This window comes from Zootermopsis nevadensis, unplaced genomic scaffold (genome assembly GCF_977971745.1).
Source record: "Zootermopsis nevadensis isolate Lab colony 2312 unplaced genomic scaffold, Znev_1.0 Znev_ptg000003l, whole genome shotgun sequence".
NCBI lineage: Eukaryota > Metazoa > Arthropoda > Insecta > Blattodea > Termopsidae > Zootermopsis > Zootermopsis nevadensis.
This window is the reverse complement of record NW_028259135.1, coordinates 11,100,300-11,124,085: the sequence shown is the minus strand read 5'-3', so window position 1 is coordinate 11,124,085 and position 23,786 is coordinate 11,100,300. Positions and strand designations below refer to the sequence as shown.

The following is a 23,786-nucleotide window of genomic DNA, read 5'->3' as shown; positions in this document are numbered from 1 at the left end:
CGACCACGGAAAAACCTCGATGTGAAACCAGATATGGTCAGTGAGTGAGTCAGTGGTTAATTCGATTCATATGATCGATTCGTCTGACCGAATAAGAAACTCGTGATATTTATAAGAATGGATGTACTCAATCATTCTTTAGTTATTCATGGAATCGATTCCACCTGCAATCAGTTATTTTGTTTCCTTGCGATTGCTAATATGTTATATAATTCTATTAGTAGTATTTTATTTTCGAGAAGAAAGAGTTACTTATGTAGTCTGCAAAGTCAGTGTACTTTAAATCTGAAGCGTAGAATATAGGAGAAGCGCACGGCCGCCATGTTTGTTATTCCTATTTTTTTTAAAAAAAACTTAATATTTAATTTTTATGTATATTTAGCCTTTAATGTTGTCAAACAAAATTTAATTTTCCCATATCCAGTAGTACATTTGCCACGATTGTCAAACGGAATTCCGAAGAAATTTTTCGAATGGCTGACATATTGTTCTTTTACGTTCCACTGAATAATTCTCTTTAAGAAAGTTGCATAAAGTTTTATTATCAAACATAGTTCCAGGGCCCAAAATTATACAATCCCACAAGTCCGTACATGTTCTGAAACCATTTACAAGAGCATAATAAACGGAGATTAAATACGACATATGGAATTCTGAACGTCGGAAGTCGTTACCGGTCCAGGTAAATTAGATTAGGACAGCCAAGCGGACCGACACACAAGGAAATAAATGCTTACAACTCGGTATTATGTTTTTGTACAGAAAAAAGAAATGTTTCGAAAATTTATTATGGGAAAGTAATAGTAAAAATTAGGTTAGGTTCATACCGAATACCTGATCCTCCCCCACGCGGTCATATAAATTTAACTGGCGGCCTCCAATGTAAATACTCGTCATTGGAAACATATCCGTCAGATTAAATAAAAATTAATTGGATGTTGATAATAACAAAATAAATTGAAACGAAACCCAGGCCCGACTGATAATTTGCAACATTTCATTACTTGACAGAGTTTGAAACGATTCCCAGAGATAACAATTTCACTTCACTTTAAATGTAAAAATATTACTTTGCATGGACACACACTTCACTACAAAAGCATACTTCAGCATAGCTTATCCATTAAAAACGTCGTGTGACAAACGACCAAGTGTAGCTCACAACTGAAGAAATTACACGGATTTGCAAAATCTTGCCAGTTGACTTCAGCACATTGAATTAACAGCGGTGCCAACTGTTGAAATGCATCTGATTTTCGAAAACGAAAGCACGATTACCAACTCGCTGCCGTTCTGGTGTTGAGGTGTTCGCAGCGCGCCTTCCACCTTCTCTGTGTCTGGCAACAACTTTTACAACCAACCAAGAACCATGGAGCATAGTCCTCCTTGAAAAGCTAACAGCTGCTCAGCTAGTCAAGAAATTCCCCGCCATTTACGTATAATCCGAATGTTCATTACCGTGTTCATAGCAGCCTGCCACCGGTCCCCATCCTTATACAAATCTACTTCTAAACTGCACATTTTAACATTATCCTGCCATGTTTGCATATGTCTTTATGAGTAGTCTCACCTTCAGACTGTCCAAACAAAATGTGTTACATATTTCATCCTAATTACGTAGTTTTCTCCAGCATCCCGTCACGTCAGCCCTCCTTGGACCGAGCATCCTCCTCAGCACCGGGTTCTCAAACCTGCCTGTGGTGGGATGTAAGTTACCTCATTTTCAAGATCATACGCAGGCCAACGTAAGCTTACTACTCCCTCTTACTTTCTCGATTCTCTCTGACTTAACACGAGTGTATATGAAGTCGCAACAAACAAAGTGAAAGAGTGCCAGACGAGGTTTTCGGAAAGCCCCAGGCACTAGTACTATGTTTCTGTAAATGGTGAGAAATGGGCAATTATTAATTAAGGTTAGGACTGCTATTAGTGACATTGAATAATAATCCAATTAGATTATTACACTGGGGCTTTCCCCATTCATTATGGCAGCTAATCCACAACGCGTGTGTGAGTGCTAGGGATTAATATCCAAGCGACAGAGCGAAAAGAATCATCAATTCTTGTCACAATTATCATCCGCACAGACCCGCCAGCCGGTTCCAGTTCGTGGCTAACGAATGAACTGTCTTTGGTGTGAGGAAATAAGCAGATACTCTCGGCAAAGAAAATAAGAAGAAGGAAAAGACTTTATTATCATGATGGTTTTCACGGATCATTTCAGAATTTGTCCATGCAGGCTCAACAATTTTTTTTAAAAAAATTACTCACCCGTACACTGAAGGTAACTGGGGAAACTATCATTATCATAGGGGCCATCCCATTGTCATCTGCACATGCGCACAGAATTGTCCGATTCGTACGTACACGTTGTGGATATTAAATGTGAGAACAGACGACATTACTATACGAGAGTGTAACTGTACTTTTTACGGTGTTACGAATGAGATTAGCTTGGTCTACATAATGCTGTATAAATTAGGATAGTGAAAAATATATTATACAAAAATACTTAAACTTAAACAAAAAGTTCTCGGCAAATAAAAATTTTGATGGTACAGAAGTGAGCGAAAATGACGGGTGAATGAGCAGAAATGCGTATACGTACATCAGAAAATAAAAATTAAGATTTAGAACAGATGGCTGTAATTACAACAGTTATAAAAGACGTCAAATTTTCCGCCAAAGACAAAAAATACCTAAATAACATTTACTCACTCATTCTACAGTGTAGTAAATTCTTTGAAAAGTTTATTTATGCTCGGCTTGTCAACGAATATCCCACTTTCTTTATAGAACCCGTGCTCACAAAAGCTCTCCACCGAACTCTATCCTGAGCTAGCTGCATCCAGTTCGCTCCACCGATTCCAATCTCCCTAAGGTCCAACTTAACGTTATCTTCCCACCTACGTATAGGTCTTTCCAGAGATCTACTCCCTTCAGGCATCCTAATCAATACCCTGAATTTAATCTGCTCTTGATTTCGTCATGAATGTCATTCAGACTTGTTAGTGTCGTCCCCGATTACTTGAATTTTTGTCACATTTTCGAACGAGTCATTAACTATCCTTATATTCTGGTTCTGTCGCCTAAATATCATTAAAATAACTTCAATGTCCCGGATAACACTAAAAACCAATTCCAAGTGCACACCTGAAGTGTTTTCTGATAAGCCCCCGTCAGTTCATATATTTCATTTCTATTTTAGTCATAATATCAGCATATAGAGTAGGTTGCTCTAAATTCAGTATTTTCTGTTTTGCATTTATGAGATTCGTACGTAGAGAGACAGTGGAATATCAGTGTGCGTTCTGTGGTCAGTAAGTGTGCAACTGAGTGAGAATCCAGAGGTTTACTAGTTCTTGTGAGTGACGGGTCTTAGGCGCTGGATTACTGTGCCGTCCACCTGGGCCTGGGCCTGAGCGCGCGGATTAAAGTATGCAAAACACGTAACAAATTTGCATTTTAATTCCTGTGGGATAAGAATGTGCAACTCATGTTAAATACATGTTCTTACAGACACAGGCACCCGCAAGCAAATATTTCGCTAAGCGTAGCCACGAGTTCTGTAATTAGGAATCTGCGTACAGTAGGCTACTCCGAATAGACTTAATGCTTCTGTACTGCATAGACCATATTATAATCGTTACGCTACTCGAAATAGTACCATAATATACAAAAGATTAATTTATCGAAAATGTAACATTCTTCGACTGCGTATCACCAAATCGCAAAGCTTCTACCAACACATGACAAGTTAAGAAACGTACGCAAAGCGTAATATTTTGACCTCTCTGATCTTGTTAATAGATACTGAATTTTATGGACATGGTTTCACTGTACAGCCACTTTCGAAGACAGAAACGCGCTTAGATTTTCACGTAAAGTGTCAGTTATTGTCTTTAGATCTCGTGAAAAAAACTTGCAGACAAATTTTAATAAAACTCGCCAATATCAAATTTCGTCGAAATTCGTAAGATTTGTCACATGCGAAGAGACCTGTAGATTTATGGGCAGACTGATATGGGAAACTGACTGTGACTCCTACTTGAGAAGAAATCGACACTCTGCTAAGAGTCAGCAAACAGGAACAATTACGCTAAATAATTAGACAAGCAAAATTTTTAACAGCAGCATGTTGTGTCAAATTCTTCACGGAATGCCTCTGCTATGTCTAGCTGTGTTGCGTTTCATGAAAATTACACGGACCAATCTCAGCGAGAAGTTAAGAATCCTTGGGACACACCACGTTACCAAGAGAGTGCAAGTCCGAATGTTGCTGGACACAATGCGGGTTGTGACTCCCACAACTGAACGCTGACAGTGACAAATTCACCTCCGGCGACCAGAGCGGGCATCGGACTGTTTACGGGGCCAGGGCATTCTTGCTTACAACAGCCACCACAAAGGTTATTAGTATTTCATTCTTCACAGGTCATTCTACAAGCGCACGTAACAGCGTATTCAAAACTAGTACTGCTATAGCTAACAAACGTGGTTAAAATAATTTTCCGCCGAGTACCACGAAAGACAAATTATTCGTTTAAGCTCTTAAAGAACAGGATGATTTATAAGCTCTTACCGAATAGGATGATTTACCTAATGCTGTTGACTCGAATCTCAGTGGGATTATAGCATAGCCTGACAGACGTCCCATAGTTATAATTAGTGTCCTCTCGCGAATGCCGATACAGTACCACATGATCTCGATTCAAGCAGTCACCAGCTCAAGTACTATTCGTGAACGCTATCCTAATTCAATTGGTGCCATACAGCCTTAGAATCAACCAGTCTTTTTCATTATTTCTAAAAGTCAATCATAGAATCAGATCTGAAGCCCTCAAGATGGAGACAGTACGTTCTTCCAAAATGTTGATATCTACCTACAAGTCTACACGGTGTCACGAACCAGAATACTTAACAAGTTTTCTTCAAATCCAATTCTGGAATTATTTTACAATACAGGAAGAACCACTGTATCTTTTAAGTACCCACATATCAAGTATTAGTTGAATTGTTGCCATGAAAAACACAAGTGGACCGCAGACTCATCCTAAAAAAAAAAAAGAGAAATGTAATTGTTTTGTGACGAGTTGCCGCGGGCTGAAACCAGGTAGCGCGTTATGGTCTATTTGCAACTATGAATATTCATACACAAGCTATTCAATCCCATAGTAAAAGATTTCAGTGATCAAAACGGAAAATTAACGACTATCTGCGCAAGCTCGTATATTGCTACACTGTGCATCTGCATAATTTTGTCGCAGATACGGAACCCGACTGGCTACACAGAGATACAGCATGCAGTGATACACTGTCGCGTTACCCGGGCTACGACTTAGGAAAACCAACAGCAGCGCCGACCTACCGAGCAGGCGGGTATCAGGAACGTCTTGGTTCGAATCTCGACTGGTTTCCTGGCTGCACGTCGACCTACCTCTCTCATCCGAGGCTATACAACCTTTGCAATTGGAACAATGTCATTAAATACTCTTAAAATCAACACATCTGTATCGTCATCACGTAAATAGCAGCTGTGGTTTCGGGGAATCCCCTAGCATTTGATAGGCGCACTCGTGAGATATGTTACTATGGAAACCACAAGACGAACTTTGATTGGAAAAAATTAAACGTTGTTGGACTCCACACTTTTAGAGTTCATCGTATTTCGCGAATGTTATGCCAATACGGCCACCCATCAAATACTGTACTTTGTCAATTTCTTACAATCGGTAAGACGCACAGACGACGCTGGAGGCAGATACCAGATGCGTTTAAGAAAATTTTCTATAGCATATAAAACAACAATAAGGCAGCTGTATCATATCCACTTCAAGCTTTCTGTCTGATGGCCACGACAAGCCCACCGAGCCAGGGATCTGAAATTTGGCATAGACATACATTATAAACGTACCTACGTAAAATGATGTACGGCACTTTGTCACTGCCCGTAATTATGCGTTAAGGACATATTTTGGATTTCGGTGTACTCTGAAAGTCGCAAAATTAGTTGGAAATCAAAAAATAATGGCAGCTGCTGACGATTAAGAAGTGTGGCGGGGATGGACCAGCGAAGCAAAATTGGTTCCGGTTATTTGTGCCGGCAAACTCCTTGCTATTTTGCTCGTATATCTGTACGTGTCGCTCTCCACTGCACTCCACTGCAGAATAACGTCATGAGGAAAGTGTCGCACAAAATCGATCCCGGTAACGTGTTACGCAAAACTGATTATGATGTTTGTGGGTCGTTGTAGCTGATTGCGCTCACAGACCATTCTTTTTTCCTTTGATGGAAGCGGAGCTCGGGGGAAATTTGTGATTCTGCGTAATACATACAACGGCTCACGTTCAATGTCCTCCTGTAGTGATATGTTTTGAAAGATAACTTTCATCAATAAACTGTTTTGCATTTATATTACAGAGCAGACATACTGTACTAGTTTTTAATTACGTGCGTCTGTGTCATATCCTTTAAGTTTTGCTGATATTTCGAATGGATGGTAAAGAAATACGGGAGAAAGGCGGTAAAGAGATAAATATACGTGCTGAATAACGGAAAATACGGGAAAGAAAAGACGAAGAATTGCAAAACGAAACAAACTATTACCCGGTAAACATCAAAAAGTTTTACACAGAAACCAGTTCCAATTTATGTCTCCCCATCCACCACTTGTTTTGTTACTGTATTCGTCTTATTCTTTACACCTCGCGATCTAATTAGCTTAGAATAATGACATCACACTCATTCCTGAATGAACACAGGCAATATTACAAAATGTTACAAAATGTTTTTCAAGTGGATTCAACTTAATTACAGATAATTTCAAAAATTGTAATATTAACTACATTTAAGAATTCGTACAATTTAGAAACTGTTGTTACTTCTAGCTTCCTGCAATACAGAACTTACAGGATAAACAACTGTAACAAGAAAAACTCTTTAAATGGGACAGGCCACTTGTGATAGCTTCATGTAGGTATACATGAGATGATAATATTAAAACGAATCTTAAAGAGATTAGAATGTGAGGGCGGCAGATTGGGTTATACTGGCCAAGAACTGTTTCAAGTTGCAGGCACTTGCTGTAACCCTTTAAAGCCAAATGATAACTAAATTTCCCACGCGCTTCAACAATTAATAATTCCTCATTTTGTATTTATGGGTTTCGTATGAATCTCACAGTAAACCGCATTAATCAGAATGCAAGATTAACCGATTTAAGTTTATCAAAATGTATCCCCCAACTTTGAAAGCCACTAGATTAATTACTTAACTCTCGAAATAACAGCATCAATATTCACTAACTAACAAACAAATCAAAACTCCGCCCTGTTATCAAGCTCTCACTAATTATCACCACTCAGTCTTACATTATCCTTACCAGAAGGACGAGTGGGCATTGCCTGTGAGCCCTCTAACTATAAGATACTCTTCCTCCCGCCCTCCCCTCAGAAATTAGTGTCTTCACTTCTCCCCTTTCAAGTTCTCTTTACTTCTACTCTTTTCACACCCTTCCTAACTCATTACCTTTTATTTCGGCTTCAAAAAGGTTAATATGGACACGAACCTCTGAGATCCATAAAAGACAAGAAATATTTTTGACCAGTGAACATCTCGGAGGTATTCCCTTCACTCGCATTGTCTGCGGAACTCCTCGGAGGTAAGCCTCCATTTCTCGAATTCCTGCAATCGATTGAGGTTCAAGTACTAGATAGGCTCATAAAGATTATGCAGTCTCAGCTGCGCCTTTCTACCAACGAGAGGTTAATCTTGACTATGTAAATAAAGGCCGAATGGCACAGCGAAAAACCCATTTCGATATCAATCAGTAATGGCTGTTAATTTCATGTTAATATTCAAAGTACCAAAAGAACTGATTTACTGCTCACGTCACATGACAGTAAGTTCTTCGCAAAATTCGATACATTCACAATCAACGCGAGTTCTTCGACAAATCGATAAAAATTTACAATAATATAATATTTAGAGATTGCACAAATCACACACATTTATCCACACAACAAAATCAAATTTTTAAATTTAATATAAAAACAAGGCGGTCACTTACTTTATCTGGTGTGGCCAGTTCAGCAGATTTTACTCGCACTGATGGACACCCCTGTAACACAAACGCACATAGCTTCAACTCTTGACATGTGCTGAAGGTAGTGACAAATGTGGCAGGCGCTTGAAATGGAAAAACAAGAAAGCGCATAAATATGAACTCCTACGATGGACGCACACGGGCGTTCTGATCCCTGACAAATTTTGCTTGTATATGACAAATATTTTCGGGCAAACTCTCGGATATACTTCAAAACAGGACAGGACCTCTTTCCTCTGCAAGGTTCACGATTTATAATTTACAGCCAAACTGTCACATGACGAGCTTAATGGATTCATTAAATTAACAATGAACAAGCTATGAAATATTAATCCCATTAATATTTATAATATTTGCTCAAAACATTATATTTGCATATTAATGCATAACTTCGGCTTTCGGGTGAGAGCCTTGTCGGATATTTGGTGTCAGCCAACGTTTCGGCAAACATTTTAGTTGCCATTTTCAAGGTTGTTATTAATGTTAGCAGTTATATTTTTCATTCAAGCGGACAGTCTATTACTCAGAAGATAAATAAACTAGTTAATTAAATCACAACATAGCCCACAAGAAACTGCAGTTTGGTTTTTAACGAAAATTTTAATAGCTCAGACTATACAGGGAAGAACTATAAGAATATCAATGAATAACAAATGGAAGGGATATGGAAGGAAGCGATGGTGGCCTAATTTAAGATACTATGCAAGGATTTCCTTAGAGTGAATGAGAAAATCTCAGGTTATCCGGTATCTGGGCCGAGGCTTCAACCCGAGACCTTCATAATACGGAATATATCAACGTTTTGGAGAAACCTACTGTCTCCATCTTCAGGCCCTACGCCTAGAAAATCAAAAATGACAAAAGTAATTTGAGGACGTACTACGTCTGCTTTCAAAACCCTGGCTCTAAACATTTATATCTGAGCACTTTTAAAGCTGTTAACTAAGGATATAACTATTGTTTATTTGTCTCCGTCCAGAAGGAACGCCTCGTTGCCGAATGCGAAGCAGAAACGAGTGGCGAGCGGTTCCTGTCACACAATATACAATTTTATTGTGTGTTACATAAAATACGTGAACATGTGTGGACATACAAACAAAATCCTGTGTTTGTTCCTTACAGTTTTAAATTAATTAACAACTTTTAAATCAGGAAAAACTGACAGGCACTGTTTCGCAGGATGAACTGGATTAAAACCGTAACAATATACAACTTCGGACTACACAAAACATCAAAACTAGAACGCACGACTGTCGCTAAACAAATACGCCACTGAATTTTCGAAATATCCGGAGGCAAAGTGTCAGTGAAAATTCTGCGTTAACATATAGCAAAAGAATTGGTGTAAGCAGGATTGTTTTACACATTCACGGAATTAATTAATAATCAGCTATGATGAGATCATCTTCCACACAGGGAAGTTCTTCAGAAGGTAATTGTCATTTAACTAATAAAGAAATTCCACGACTTCTGTGTTCGTAAGAAACCGCCACTGGTTCTTATCCTGAGCCATATGAATCTAATCTGTACTTTAAACACCATTAACCAACTGATCTTTGTAATGGTGAAGTGTTGTGTTTTCTTCGCGGTACGGACTAAATTCTTAAATATTATCTTGACGAGCTTAGCCTTGAAACTTTATATTCCCCTTTCTACATTAACAGACAATTTTTGTCCGAATCATTACTCGCCGTAATGCCTCTGTGGCTCGGTGTGTACAGCACGGATATGCCCCGGCATATTTCTTCTGCAGTGGAATAAGAAGAAGATACAACACGAGGTTAATCCTGATTTATGGTGGCAGCTCGGATAGACCCGTACTGCTGTTTCAGTGAAAATATTAAACTCGCGCCAGCAGCAGGCTACGTGACGAACAGGCCTGCCAACCCCTGCACTGCCGACGGTCACTAAGAAAACCTCTAGACCTGGTAGGCATAAAAGAACTAAAGAAAATTCTGGTAGGCAGATCGCCGAGTGTGTGTTTTCTGTACGATACATTGTACACAATGCCGTCTTCCTCTTTCACACAGGCCGAATATTTTAAAAACAGATATGTATTATAAAACGAGATACAGCAACAACATTAAACTTCATTGCTCCTTGACTCCACGAGTAAAGTCGGCCTCCGTTGGCGCTTATGACGGTGGCTGAATTTGTTCAGGCAAAGAGCTGAAGATGGCTGTCTTCTGGGATGCTGTACGTATAGTCTGGTAGAAATTTATCGACGTTTCAGAGGTGTTTATTGCCACTATCATTGCTCTAATGATGAAAGCAGTAAGCGCCTCTGAAACGTCGGTCAGTACCTGCCAGACTACACTACGCAGCATCCCAGAGGGTAACCACAAATGGAAAATTCTTAGAATCGTCTGTCTTACATTCAGGTTATCCGACCAAGGTCACGTATGAATTTTTAATCCCGCCCATATGTTCTACATGCCCTACCCATCGCATCCTCTGAATAAAATATGGATAGGCCTACATTTCATAAGTCGCTTAAGACGTGAACACATAAAAATGTATAAATTATTTAAACATTAATTTCGAAAGATCAGGGTAAAATAAAATAATCTTCCTACCAAGGAAACCATAAAAGTCAGTGTGTACGGTACACCAACGATCTATAGATCTAATGTTGACGAGCAACAGAACCTCCAAAGCCAAGGTTCGAGACGGAGCCTCAATTGCATGAAACCCTGAGCAATTTACTGGCCTGCGACATGTTTCTTGTTGGATTCTGATTAATGTTTGGGGGATATATGACACAAAACAAGACCGGATCGTGTTCTGATAATAATAAGCGTTTGTTGACATTATTTATAGCAACTGCACCATTCATATACACCAAATTTGTAACGCTTTCCAATGACACTATCTTGAACATAGAAATAATGACTGAGTCCTGTCAAACCGAGTCTAATCGACTGCGACATTAATGAACACTACGATCGATGTTTCGCGTTTTCAAACACGTCTTCGCTTAAGGTAAATTATTTCAATTATCGTGAATGTCCTTACGAAAGTGGCATGTGATCATTTTTACTTTACAAGTCATGCTATGGGAGATCCAAAGAAGTCTTGACCACGAACCAAGAAGGAAACTGTTGCATTTTTCATGATCATTTGACCGTGCTAAATAACGATTCGAAGGTCGACCATGGCTCTCGAGACAAATTTCACGAGACACAAAAGACAATAACATGGATATTCACGGACACACATACAGTACACTTACGGTTGGGGGGGGGGGGGGTTGCTGACATCGGACAGTACTGGTAGTCATCACACTGAGGTTCTTCCATAGCAGGCCGATGTAAGTCTCAGGGAGGTTCTACTTTATATCAAGTTATGGGGTTTCGTGAATGTATGCAGATTTTATACCCCAATACCAGAACAGCACCCTCAGATAGGTGATTATTACTTCCTCCCGAAAGATCATGCACTCAAATCCATTACCATCACTGCATCTCAATCGACAATAAATATTTTATTTTAAATAGCAAAGATAAATAACCTAAGAATCAATCCATCCTTGTTTTCCTTGATGGAGCCAGCGATAGTTATACGCCAACTCCATTCTCACACATCTGATGGTCCGAGAATATGTCACTGTTTGTGTATATCTTACAGGCTTTAGCGTTCAGCACTGCTGTAGAACAATCGACAAAATTTCCTCTCAATAAAATACGATGTGCATTGGTCTCTTTCTGGGTCATATAACACGACCCGTCGGTCGGCAGAAGAATTGATTCCATCTGGAACATGTGTCATGCAAACCGCTTTCCCACCAAGCTTACCTTAAAGCCCAATAAATTAATATCATATTTTACGGACCAGCCAGCCACACAGAATTCAAACTAACGCATCCGAGAACATGTATTTAGCATGTCAAACGTAACGGATCAAACGCCGTGAATATAGACAGCAACCAACTCACTGGTGTAGAAGAAGTTGCCGCCGAGTCGAGGCGATACGTAACATATGTTGAAAATCAACCAACGTTTCTGCAATCACTGAAGATTCCATCTTAGTTAGGGACACCAATCTTTCTGGTACCGACGGAGGATTCCAAATAAAGCAAAGACAAAATTCAGGTGTCACACAACACGACGCGAGTAACCCGACGCCGAGAGTCCAGTCGCCTTTCTTCCCAACCCTGACACAACATCCCAAATATGAGAAGAGGAGCTTCATGACAAGTGCTGCCATCCCGACGCTGATTGTGGCGAGGCAAGTCAAAATTTATTTATTTATTGCGCCATAATCCAAACTAATGTTAACCCGACCTCACCTTACCTTACGTCACCTTACCTAACCTAACTCAACGCAACCTAACCACGACTAATCAGACATCATGTGAGAATGATGCATATTTCGATAATGGTTATCCAGGCCTCGACATAAATTATTAATAAAACTGATTGTTCTTGGGTTCTGTGGAGGATTTTATGTAAAATCAAACTGGTATTATGTGAATGTGTCCCAAACTCAGAAAAATAAATGTCGCCCATTATTCAAAATAAAATGGTGACATTATTTATGTAAGAGAGGGAAGGTATATTCTACCGAGACTTCTCCAAAGAATAATCTGAACTCTTCCGAAACATTAGTGAAAGAAAAATTCAGTAATAAGTACAACGTTCGCGTATTTCATGTGGGGCGACCATAACTGAAAACCTAGTACACTGAAGGTAAGTGTTTGCACGGCAGAAATACAAACCGTCTTTTCAACGTTCGAATAAAACTACAAGCATCTCTTTAAAGGAGAATATTACTCTGAAGTCATGTAGCTTCTTGCCTCGCATACACTCTCATATATAATAAAGTATTCTACAGCACACACGTAGAATACCTAATGTTGGAAAAAATTCTCTGGAAACGTGGAGCCATACTTTCAAAGTACAAGAAGTCCCTCAGCTACCACAATTCATTGAATCTTGCAGCACCAGTGCGATCAACTGTGCCTCACAGAATCCACAGAAATCATTCCTGAACAATTGGTGGGCATCTTCGTTGTTGTAAACCGGTCTCCTATTTGTACCAACGTTGGAATACTTGTGGAATATTTTAAACAGCAGGATTAGCCTAATATCAAAGTCAAAGAATGTTCTTTGAAACTTAAATTCGAGGCAGCTAAGAAGACAGAGAAATAGAACGGAAATCAAGAAATAAAGAGAGAAAGAAGGTGAAATACCGAACTAAACAATTTTCTTGAAATGCTGGAAGAGACGCAGGGAGCAAAGAATAAAATAAGGAGACCAAGAATAAACAAATAGAGAGGTGAAGAATGTAAACATGAAAGTAAAAATCTACAAAGAATGTAATAATGGATAAAGAGAAAAAAGAGACGCGAAGAAGGACAATAAAAATAACGATTAAGATATGAAAAACAAATATTAAAGAAAGCACATAAATAAAAGATCACAAATAAGAAATTTCAGAAATAATGAAGATATTAACAAACGTTTCTGCTGTTTTTAAATTACAAATTGCTGAGGTTGGAGGATAAATTCTGCAGAGGAAAGAATAAAATCTTTTTTAAAAATATTGTACGTAGAACAATGGACTACACGCCTCATGCGTTTCCTTCTGTAGTTCGTCTCCTTCCTAACCCACTGCCCTTCATTTCTGTTTGGAACCTTATGAAGTACAAAGTGCAACCTCGATCGCCTGAATATATTCCCCGTCAACATATCCTCCCATCATCGTCGCATTCGAAGGCATACATCAGTGCTATTATCTGTAGTCTCAAATTTACGAGCACACCTATAGCACTAGGCAGCACATCACATTCATCGTTCTCACGAAATCAAATTCACTCAAAAACCCTCTCAGGCATATAATCTTATTCTTCGACTCAACGAAGTTATCTTAATCGATTTCGCTACAAATGTCACTCCTTTTGTTTCCACTCTCACATCGTAAAGACTCAATAAACTCGATGGAAACGCACGTCCTCTTAGGTGCAGACATTCTCACGAGGTCTAAAAACAACGCTCGCTATTGCATATTCAAATATTTCACTATAAGTAAGTCGTTTATCGACATGTGATCGACAAGGCGATGGACTTAAACTTTAAAGGATTAAGATTCTAACGCCATCTGCTAGAGAAAATTAAAATGAATGATTTACGTTACGTGTGAAGTGGTCATGAGTATAATTTGATTAGCATAATGGTCGCCATTTTATGTCACGTGTCTAACTCGATGTTCTGAGGGAGTGATAGAGAAAATTAAAATGTAAAGAAAGATATGAATAAAGGAAATTAAAATAAATAATAAAGAAATGCACGAAATAGTAAGCTATATAGTACAAAAGAACAAAGCGTACAGAAGTAAAAAAAACAAAAACATAACAAGCAAATATGGTGAAACAAGTGAGAAAGCAGAGGAGGAGGAAGGCGAAGAGAGACAACATAAAGAAAAGATGAACTAAAAAGCCCCGGAGTACGAGCCCCGGCTTAACGATAATTACCCCAAACTTACACACAGGATAATCTCTAGAGCATACAGCACGGTTAATGGAATTTTTCAAAAGTTGGTACCTGCTCAACTTCTAAAAAGTGTCATACCCTCGGGTTCCATTGAGGGTGGTGAAGCAGAATGTGTCTCCGTCACGCGTGGGGTGTCCCGACAGTACCCGATTCAACCGGGTGACCAAAAATATAGTTGTGACATTGAGTCTACAACCGCAACATAGGAAACTGCAGTCCAGGTTTTTGTAGTCAGAGGGTGTAAAGAACGGTCTGCAAAATACGTCTTTGTGAATGGGAACGTTAAAGAAGTGTTTCTTAACAGCAATACAGTCGGCAAGAATCTGCTATCAAATACCAAAAATATACCCAATTGGAAAGAAATTTCCCTGCAGCACGTAGTCTAGGAGTAAATATTCCCTGTGTTGGGAATCAAACATCCATATTTCAGCTACCAGACTAAGCTAAACCAGCCCCGCCTTCCTCCATAATAAGAGGGTTTAAATAAAGAGCACAGAAACACTAAGATGCCCGCACTGCGTGTTGTGAGATGCGAAAGGTCACGCACGGGCTATCGATCGCAAGCAGTTGGTACATCATTCCTACCTCCCGGGCTTTCCCAGTCTGTACGTTCGCTGACCCCCCCCCCCCCCCCCCAAGGTTTGGGGCCTGGGTTCGATCCTCCTAACTCCAGTAACGCGTCCAACCCCGGCCAAGACATAGCTAATTATTTTCTGAATTTGCTCATTACCTCCAGACTCTAAATAAATCATGTAGTTGATATAGCGTTTTAAATAACCTACGAAACAACGAATCAAAAATCTGCACCTCTCAGTCTCCGGTTTTAAACTTGACGTCTAAAAAATAAAACTTTTATGGGAGTATTTTAGCGTGCGCTAAGAGCCTCACGGGGAAATCTCTGTCAAGAAATATATATAGGTTACCCGTACTGAGTAAACACAGCTCATAGACAAATAAAACGTGTGAAATGCACACAGAACTTTGAATGAAAACCTTGAATGGTTTAGATACTTGGGAGACCTAAGTTTAGATACGAGTATAATACTAAAATGGATCTTAAGAAAATTCGGTTTACTGAATTCGTGTCCCTCAGGCGGGCTCTTGTAAACACGGTAATAAACATCAGAATTCCATAAAATTCGAGGGATTCCTTGTCTTGATAAGCGACTAACAGCTTCTTATTGACAACTGAAGACTCTGCTCCAAAGAGTAATTTATTTAGGAGTCATACTCATTCATTCGCGCTCTGCTTATCAGACATAAATTCCACGTACTGTCACAGAAAATGGTACAAGTCGTTTATCTGTGAACTTTACTCTACTACGATGTGTTCAACACAATCTTAACACTTCATTTTCGTCGAATTCGACTTCACTGTCTTCAACGATTTTCATCATATCATATTCATCAACATCTCTTTACCTTTTCATTAAACATCTGAGTCACTTCATTCATTGTCATTTTGCATTTCTTCAACTTCATGATCACCTGTGTCTTACTCTTTCATCAAGTCCAATGTTCGATCTTGGCGCGGTTTGCTGGTCCCTGTTCCACCCTCTTTTTTTCTGGGTTCTGTGCGCTGACACCTGTTGCAACTCATAATATTTCACACAGTTGTCAATCTTAATGGTCTTTATGGGACATTCAGCATAAGCACGTTGGTAACAAGTTACAAGTTCACAGCCTTCATTTAATATAATGCTGAAATGTTTCGATGTATGCTTAAGATTATTTAATCACAAACTAACTAAATAACTCCATGGAGCAGAGTTATTCTTCGGAAGCTAACAGTGCGCTGAGCTAGTCAAGAAATTCTCCGTATTTTTTTAGAACAAGAATATTAATTTCCGTGTTCACAAGAGCCCACCACAGGTCTCTGTCCTGAGTCAGATAAATCCAATCCACACCTCTAAACAGATTTCCCTGAGTTTCGTTTTAATATTATCCCCCAACGTATGTTGATGTCTATGACAATAAAAAATGCATATATTTTGTGTGGTACACACATGTATCTTCATATAGTAACTAACTAACAAACTAGATGGCTTACGGAATCCGAAGGTTCATCACCGAATTAACCAAAGTCCTCCAACGGTCCCTGTCTCCTTCAACTCCTATCTCCCATAGATCCCGCCTGACATTATCCTCCCATCTACGTCTAGGTCTCCCCAGCGGTCTCTTCCCCTCAGGCTTCCCAACCAGTACCCGGTGCACACCTCTTGTCCCATCCATATAGTAACAGCTTTTTAAAACTATGCAGTTTAAGCCTGATCAAGTATGATGCAGGGATACAAACAATACAGAATAAACATTTTAATACGTGTATATATAGCACAACAAGTAAATTTAAATAAATTGGACTTACAGATATTTTGATAACATAACCTCAATCGTGACACTGATTTTCTGTCTTTCAATGCACAAAAATAAATACTTTATATATAATTTTAGTTATTTCAATGTAAATTTGACCACACTTGAATAAGCACCACGGTACTAAGACTTATATGGGATGGAGGTACAGCTCCAGGTACATATGACCTTAGAACTAGATTGAAGTAAGCTCTCCGGCCGCTTTATAACCCGAACTAGGGTTTTTGTCGGTTCTTAAAAACATGGTTTAAAAACCGGTTTTTTTGAAATAAATTTGTAAAATTCGAAAACCGTTTTTTAAAATTTAAAAAACTGGTTTTAGATACTAGAATTAATATGGAAAAATTAGTTAATTAATTAATTAAAAACGTTAATATTTTGACTTGAAATCGCCTCGGGCACAAGCATATTGTAGTGAAACTAATCTTCATGAGTCAGGCGAATGTTCGACATGCAAATCCACAAACGCATTCTATTTTTAATTTCGTGAAAAAGAGCAGTTTGGAAGAAATTATAGCAAAATTTTCTGCAATGGATGGATTGTCCATTAATAGCATTACAACAAGCTCGTTAATACGAGAGTCTTTGCAACAACGGGGATATTCATTACCAAAAAACAACTCTCGAGTAATGGATCTCATTCATACGTTTTATGACAATGCCAAACGTAAAATTATAAATGAATTGGATTGTATTAAGAAGAATGGGAATTTGTTTCTATAACTTTAGATGAGTGGACTAGCAAAAGAAATCGCAGATATTTGAATATCAACATACACCATTTTGCGGAAGATTTTAATTTGGGCTTAGTTCCAATAGCTAGTTCCTGCGATGCTAAGAAAACATTAGAATTAGTTTCTGAGAGGCTACAAATGTTTAACTTGGATCTAGCAAACGACATAGTTTATAATTCATATTTTGTACGGATTCTAGTTATTTTAGTTTTTTATTTGGTTTTGTATAGTGTAATTTTATTTTGTTATATTTTTGTAGTTCCATAAATATTAAATAAACTGAAAAAAATTAAAAAAAGTATAATTTTTTTAATGTTTTAACTCTTTTTTGTAAAAATTCGAAAACCTGTTTAACCGGTTTTTTGGAAATACTGGAATTTGAAAACAGATTTTTTCAAAAGTCGGTTTTTGTGTAAATCCTACCCCGAACCCAATTTACAGAGGCCCAGAACTCGTCTGTTATCTGGTGACGAAGAAAGTTGTCGCTAATTTCCAACATTCATGACAGTCCGTCAATAATTCCAAATTATTATTATTATTATTATTATGGAAGCACAGTCGCACACAAACTTTACGCGTCAGACTTATGAACTGTGTAATTTCTGCATCCAGTCGAAACACATACAAAATTTATTTCTAAACATTAATTTATGGTCGTATGCAAAATGTGGACAGTTCCGAAAATAAATACCTCATAATGATTTCCAGTCTTTAAAATAAACTTACAAATGCGAAACAATTTGTTACGGTGTCTGTAGATCCCAGATTTACACGTCAGACGTCTTATCATTGAAACCGAATTTGACTGCTACCACAAACTGTTCTCTAGTCCTCACAGTAATATTACCTACCGCTTTCTCTTCAGAGATGTCTTAATCTCCTCCCCAGGCTATAAAACTCCAATTGGTTGCTGGTACTTGGATTTGTCTCCACTAGATGGCGTGTCTGCTGCTTCTTTTGAGTCCGCATAAACCAACAAACGTCAATTAAAAGAGTTCCGATCCGAGCTAAAAGAATACCACTCTTAGTTGATGTGACTCATTTCGGGTTCCAAAGGATATCTGATTATTATTTATTAAGTGTTCTGTCTTACGACAGATCCATTGCTCTGCTCAAAAAGAGCTCTCCAGTTTTCCCTATTCTCGGCTTCTCGTTTTAATTCCTGGAACGTCATCTTCTTTCCTTGTTTAAGATCGTCGGTTAGCTGTGTCAGTCTTCTTCCCAGTCCTCGCTTTCCTTCAACCTGGCCTTCGGTGATATCACTCATTAATCCATTCCTTCTCATAATATGTCCCAGCCAGTTAGCTTTCCTTCGTGTAATCGCCTGCAGAATGTTTCTTTGCTCGTTGACTCTCCTCAATACTTCTTCGTTGGTCACTCGATCCGTCCACCTGATCTTCTCTATTCTTCTCCAACACCACATTTCAAAACTCTCCAGGTATTTCTGTTCCTTCTTCCTGAGTGTCCAAGTCTCTGCTCCATACAGCGCGACACTCCATACGTAACACTTCACTAGTTTCTTCATATCTGATTAGTAAACTGTAAAATAAAAAGGAAAATTCCACCTAATGTCTAAGTATTAGGTCACGAACTATTAAGAAATCGTGGTAAACTCCACGTCCCGGACGCATTATCCCCGATCTCACCGCATTGAAAATTGGGTACACCTCATCGTAGGTCTGAATGAGAAGGCAAAGATCAAAAATTGGAAGCTCCTTCTGGGGTCTTAATACTGGCCGTAAAATCCAGAGCCAGACAACTCAAACGCTAAGCTATCGCAGCTTACATCTTATTTTATTTAAGGACGTTGTCATCAGCTCCAAAGATTATCTGAGCCAAGTTATGTCACAGGCAAGTATTTAAGCCTACCGCCTTCATCTTCAGAGTACAAGAAAACGATCGAAGGCTATTTGAAACGTTATCCCTGAAACTGTCGCGGTGACATGATACATCAAGTCTCCCACCGGATTTCGAACACAGTTCCTCCCGAACGCAGATCAGAGCCAGGTCAGACTCTTCCATTCGAACCAACAGACCTCATAGGAGGTTTAAAAACTGCACAGTGAAATTTCAGGTTCTCACGGCGGGATGTTACACCTTATAGTCTGGCCTGAAAGTTTACCTGCGTTTCGGAAGTGTTTACTTCCTCCATCATCAGGGCGAGTCTTCGTTAATTATCTACCAGGCTAGTCATCTTCATGACTGGCATATTCTTTTTCCTCTTTCAACAAAAATAAACTTGTAAACAACTGCGTCTTCTTAAAACGTGGCACGTGATATTTTTTTGTTTTGAATCAGAAATTCAAAGGCCGGTTTCGTCGCCATCTTTAAGACGCACGAGCAAACCGTCACTACGCAGAAGGAAAGAAATTGAAATGGTTGAAGGTTGGAAAGCTTTCAATAGCATGACGTCCATTCCAGGAGCAAACCATTTAGATTAAAAATCGATTAGTTGAGACAGACATAAATACACGGACATAAATATATCGTAAAGCTTACAGCTGAAAACGGAATGGCCTCGTATCGCATTTTATACCGGACTTATGTAAGCCAGCCGTTTGTCACCAAGCAATGGCGATTAGTGACGTCAACCACAATTCAGCCTCATTGCAAACAAACCGAAGCAATTACACTCATCAGTCCGGTCATCTATGTATCCAATAAATATAAGACCTATTAAACTGCGCACAGCTGAATCCGCGAATCAGTGTTGCCAACTTTCCTTCAAAGATCCAACACATGACCACGCACGCCTGTCAACTGAACGTGTACGTAGCGTGCCGCGTGGGGTTCACTTACACGACTATACCCGTGTGTGTGTGTGTGTGTGTGTGTGTGTGTGTGGAGGGGGGGGTACGCCGCAATGCAGAGCAAACAGACGTTATAAGAAATTTGGTGAGGCTTAAATAAAAAATAAGCGGACCGGGCCCACCGGGTGACCACAAAGACTGGTTCCCAGTCAGTAGCACACGAGTGTAGATTAATGAAAACTACACGCTTGGCACATGCACGTATCATGAGCTTGAATAGGGGTACAACTTTATATTTCGGCCGTAAAATCTCCCTGATAGAGAAATTTATCCCGAGATTCACAATGAGATTTAAAAAATTTTCTCACGCGGTAAAATACTCTGGATAATTCATCCTGTTTCAACAGGCCTACAGCTATTAAGGTTCACCTTCAGATCAAGGACTGAGTAGCACAATAACCACGGCTGATATTAGTATTGGTAGTTCGTGGGCTTCTAAGAGTATGCGCTTTATTTGAATTTATACAGACATATTTCCATAAATAAATAAATAATTCAACTCAACAATACGACCCATTTATTATTAATATTATTTACTCGGATTTTTTCTTACTTGTGTCGGATAAGGTCCACCTAGCCTCCTACCTAACGGCTACCGCGGGTTCTGTACCCGGGCGTAAGTGGCCGGGGCGTAGTGTCGACGTTGAGAATGGGTGGAGATATAATTCACTCCCCATACGTCTTTATGGCGTAGACTTAGAAAACAAAACAATTTTAAATTATTATTCTATATAATTATTAATATTATTTATCAACTAACATCTTTATTAATTTCCCTAATTAATTTTTTCCATTAACACAGAAACATGGCGGATAAAGACAGGCTTTAATTCAAAAACACGTTTCACTCCGCATATAGAAATTCTCTACTATTATACTGACAAGTTTTTATAACTGAGACGGGACTGAAGAGGGATCAGAAAGGAGCCAGTTGAAACTAGTCTCTCATAAATTACAAAAAAAAAAAAAAAAAAAAAAACACAATAAGACGCGTGTAACAATCAGAGCCCTCTGACAAGTAGTGCTTTGACCCCACCTCAACACCTCTTGAGGCACAGTGGCGGTTCCCCAAAACATCGCGATCCGGTTAGTTCAGCGGTAGCACTTCTGGATACTTTCAAGAAGAACCTAGTTTGAGCCACTGAAGGGGCAAACAGTGCTACTGACATTTGATTCGCGAATATTCTGAGTTTCTTCTGATAAATACCACGATAAAACTTTTAAATGGACTACAGAAGCTTCCTCAGTACACCGGTGATATTCGTGGTCACTTTGGTGACAAATAATGTCACGAGTGCAGACAGATCCCAAAATGCCACAACCGATGGCTCTCTAAACACAACCTAACATTATTTAACTATAAAAGGTAAAAAAGAATTTTGGAAAAATTTTCCTCCCATGTGCAATCAAAAAAGGAAATTGACGTGTTCGGTCTCTACTCGGCTATTCGTGCTATGAAAATATTTGTCCTAATAATTATTTAGAAAATTCGTTAGTTTCTTCATATTTAACAGGAACTTTATATTATTTAAGGTCACTTCAAGTCAAATAAATACAGATCTAATATGACTGTTTTGGAGTTATTTCAGTTTGGGGGGGGGGGAGATAGCAGCACAGTATAGATTACAGGAAGAATTTCCTACAAAATTACCCTCTTTCTAAGATAAGCAAAGTCAGCACTAAATAATTATCGTTTCAAAAAAGATAATTAGACTTTTAAACACCCTGTTATTCCCCGGTCGACAATACACTCTGCATCTGCAGCAATGGCATTGCTTTCACGAGTAGCACGACAACTGCATGAGTAAGAAAGAATCCAAGTAGACTTACTGCTTCTGTTATTACTGCCCTCCATATTTGATGAAGCATCTTTTCTGTAAAGTTCTACGCAGAACAGGGCAGCCTGTTCACCTTGAACCCCGCCTACACCACCGGCCAAATTTTCATACTGCAGAAACGACAACTGCAGGGAATGCCTTCTGTTTGTACCGAACACAAATTTACTTGTTTGATGCGAAAATATCACTACGGCCAATCGATTAAACATTTACGTCAAGTAACCAGGGCCGTGGTGTCGGGGTCGGAAGCAATTCTGGGGGGGGGGGAGTTGGGAAAATTGTACCGACGCCGACCTCGATATAAAATCTAAATAACAATTTTTATACCGCTTGAGAAGCAGACGGCCTCATGCTTAGGGAGATTCAACGACGCGTTGAGCAACGTGTTGTGGGAATAATGCTTTGTAACTTAGGCTCCGGTACCTTAAGAATACAAACTGTCTAAAAATCAACCGATTTCTGCAATAACCATTAGACGTATATATAGGATATAAGACTAAACGTAGACTGAAGATTCACGTGGTGGTGATGAAATCTCTTATGGTGCCATTCACCCTTATTAATACATATTGAGCTTTTATGAAGTAGTCGGGGTCTGTATCGGCATCGAAGCCGGAGTCGGTACCGACTCCACAGCCCTGCAAGTAACCATCTCTCACTAACTGTTCAGATGGTGGGCTTCTAGGTTGTTTAGCCTTGTAAGATTTTGGCTGAGTGAATGCATTCATCTTAATTATATTAAGCTGACACAGAGTTCCGTCAGGAGATTTTAATCAACACAGAGGATGCAGCATTCAAACTAACAGACACTGTTGTAAAATACCTTAAAACAAACAAATGCATGCTGGAGAAATATTCTGTGATTTGGTAAAAGATTTTTGACTGCGTAAGTCATGACATTTTGTAAATTAAATTAAATTTTTGTGGCTTCCATTCAAAAGCCTCAAATTGGCTCAGATCCTATCTAACAGACAGAAAAAAAGGTCTGAAATAAAATCTCCTAATATCAGTCAGAATTGTTTCTCAAACTCTGGAACAATAAAACATGGAGTTCCCCAACAGTCAGTTCTAGGGCCTTTGTTTTTCATGCATAAATGACCTCCCTCAAATAATTAAAAACTTATCAAGATCTATGATATTTGCTAATGGAACAAATGTCATAATTTCTAGTATAAATGTTGAGCAAGTTGTAATATCAGTTTTCTTTGAGTTGAGGTCCAACTCAGAAATTTATCACTATTTGTATCAATGAGTTTTCAGATTATCATGACGACGACTATAGAGACGACATGTAATCTGGTACAAATGTGCCGACGTTTCAGAGATGCTTACTGCCTATCTCTGAAACTTCATTTAATTTCTACCAGACTACGTGGTGCAACATCCCAGAAGACAGCCATCTTCAACTGCACATCTGTTACCACGTGACTCTTGC

The 23,786-nt window shown here is 39.0% G+C and overlaps 1 protein-coding gene across 1 annotated transcript in view; it reads right to left on the bottom strand.

Moving 5' to 3' along the window:
• Positions 1-23,786, bottom strand: part of LOC110838284 (lachesin-like) — a 310,561-nt gene that overhangs the window by 270,851 nt on the left and 15,924 nt on the right. The window contains exon 2 of the mRNA XM_087342517.1: positions 8,070-8,120. The gene's annotated coding sequence lies outside the window, so the exon portion shown is untranslated. The remainder of the gene's footprint in view (positions 1-8,069; positions 8,121-23,786) is intronic.